At 53.4% G+C, this 2500-nt stretch overlaps 1 protein-coding gene across 1 annotated transcript in view; it reads left to right on the top strand.

The window, feature by feature from the left end:
• LOC110172226 (protein arginine N-methyltransferase 3-like) overlaps positions 1-2500 on the top strand; it is a 114887-nt gene that overhangs the window by 16614 nt on the left and 95773 nt on the right. The window lies entirely within an intron of this gene.

The following is a 2500-nucleotide window of genomic DNA, read 5'->3' as shown; positions in this document are numbered from 1 at the left end:
CGAGCCCGCGCCCGCTCCGAGCCGCGCCCGCTCCGAGCCGCGCCCGCTCCGAGCCGCACTCGCCCCGCTCCACCAGCTTGTGCTCTGATTGGTCCAAATTGTAATTTTCAGTCCTGCTCCCTCCCGCAAGTCCCACAGGATGGAACCTTCACTTTGTTAAGCTTCATTAAACAGGGAGAAAAGAAAAGACTTCGGCTGCGTCTGGGAGGAGGCGGTGGACGGTCCCGCCGCATGGTCAAGTCCTGCCTAAATCCTGGTTTAGTCCTGGTTTTAGACCTGGTTTATCCATCCATCCATTTTCTTCCACTTATCCGGGGTCGGGTCTCGGGGGCATCAGTCTAAGCAGCGACTCCCAGACTTCCTTCACCCCAGACACTTCCTCCAGCTCTTCCGGGGGAACCCCGAGGTGTTCCCAGGCCAGTCCAGAGACATAGTCCCTCCAGTGTGTCCTGGGTCTTCTCCTCCTCCCGGTGGGACATGAACACCTCCTGAGGGACACGTCCAGGAGACGTCAGAACAGACGTCTGAGCCAGATGCCTGATATGTTCTTACATTCATCATTTGTATATTTGTGGGACTGGAGTTTATCGTCCTTCCTGCTCCTGCCCAAACCCGCCGTGAGTTTTCAAAATGTGTCCCGTGCCGCTCTGTTTTGTGTCAGGTCTCGCAGGTCTCTAGTCTGAACTAGATCTGAACCAGGACTGAGTGTCAGGACCAGACTGGGACTGAGACCAGAGCTGAGATCGAGACCAGACTGGGACTGAGACCAGAGCTGAGATCGAGACCAGACTGGGACTGAGACCGGAGCTGAGACTGGTCTAGTCCTGCTTGACCTGGTTTAGTTCTTGTTTAGTTCATTATCCGTTTTTTTTTTTCCATTTTGGTTTTGGAGACAAATAATGAAGAAAATATATATATATTTTTTTTCATTTTCTCATTTTTGGTTTAATTTTGAAAAACGACTGAACAAATGACACGCAGGTTCAGGTGTTCAGGGTTCAGGTGTTCAGGGGTTCAAGGTGTTCAGGGGTTCAAGTGTTCAGGTGTTCAGGGGGTGTTCAGGTGTTCAGGGGTTCAAGTGTTCAGGGGTTCAGGTGTTCAGGGGTTCAAGTGTTCAGGTGTTCAGGGGTTCAAGGTGTTCAGGTTTTCAGGGGTTCAGGTGTTCAGGGTTCAAGTGTTCAGGGGTTCAGGTGTTCAAGTGTTCAGGTGTTCAGGGGTTCAAGTGTTCAGGGGTTCAGGTGTTCAGGTGTTCAGGGGTTCAAGTGTTCAGGTGTTGAGGGGTTCAGGTGTTCAGGTTTTCAGGTGTTCAGGTGTTCAGGTGTTCAGGTGTTCAGGGGTTCAGGGGTTCAGGTGTTCAGGGGTTCAGGTGTTCAGGTGTTCAGGGTTCAGGGTTCAGGGGTTCAGGTTCAGGTGTTCAGGTGTTCAGGGGTTCAGTGTTCAGTGTTCAGGGTTCAGGTGTTCAGGGTGTTCAGGGGTTCAGGGGTTCAGGGGTTCAGGTGTTCAGGTGTTCAGGGGTTCAGGTTGGTGTTCAGTTCAGTTGTGTTCAGGGTTCAGGGTTCAGGTGTTCAGGGGTTCAGGTTGTTCAGGTGTTCAGTTCAGGGTTCAGGTGTTCAGTTCAGGTGTTCAGGTGTTGAGGGGTTCAGGTGTTCAGGTGTTCAGGTGTTCAGGGTTCAGGGTTCAGGTGTTCAGGTGTTCAGGGGTTCAGGGGTTCAGGTGTTCAGGGGTTCAGGTGTTCAGGTGTTCAGGGTTGTTCAGGTGTTCAGGGGTTCAGGTGTTCAGGGGTTCAGGTGTTCAGGGTGTTCAGGGTGTTCAGGTGTTCAGGGTGTTCAGGTGTTCAGGTGTTCAGGTGTTCAGGGGTTCAGGTGTTCAGGGGTTCAGGTGTTCAGGTGTGAGTTTGTTTTTAGCGTCTCCTCTGTGGACGCGCTGGTGTCTGAGTCAAACCAGAAACCTCCTCGTTCAGCAGAAAATGTTTAGCTCAGTGTCCCTCATCCTCCTCTCCTCTTCTCTCTTTCCTCTAATCCTCCTCTATCTCTCTGTCTCTCTCTCTTTTTAGCGAGTGGAAATATGAGCGCGGTGTCTCCTCCCTCTCTCCCTCTCTCCTCCCTCTCTCCCTCTCTCCTCCTCTCTCCCCTCTCCTCTCTCCTCCTCTCTCTCTCTCTCCCTCTCTCTCTCCTCTCCTCTCTCCTCTCCTCCTCCTCTCTCTCTCCCTCTCTCTCTCTCTCTCCTCCTCCTCTCTCTCCCTCCTCTCTCTCCCTCTCCCTCCCTCTCTCCTCCTCCCTCTCTCCCCTCTCTCCTCTCCTCTCTCTCCCTCTCCTCCCTCTCTCCCTCTCTCCTCCCTCTCTCCTCTCTCCCTCTCCTCTCTCTCTCCCTCCCTCTCTCTCTCCTCCTCTCTCTCCCTCTCTCCTCCCTCCTCTCTCTCCCCTCTCTCCTCTCTCTCTCTCCCTCTCTCCCTCTCCTCCTCTCCTCTCTCTCTCTCTCCTCCTCTCCTCCCTCTCTCCCT

The sequence above is a fragment of the Boleophthalmus pectinirostris genome, unplaced genomic scaffold (assembly GCF_026225935.1).
Source record: "Boleophthalmus pectinirostris isolate CB_2022bp ecotype Guang Dong unplaced genomic scaffold, ASM2622593v1 HiC_scaffold_19, whole genome shotgun sequence".
Taxonomy (NCBI): Eukaryota; Metazoa; Chordata; class Actinopteri; order Gobiiformes; family Gobiidae; genus Boleophthalmus; species Boleophthalmus pectinirostris.
This window is presented reverse-complemented; position numbering and strand designations above follow the sequence as displayed.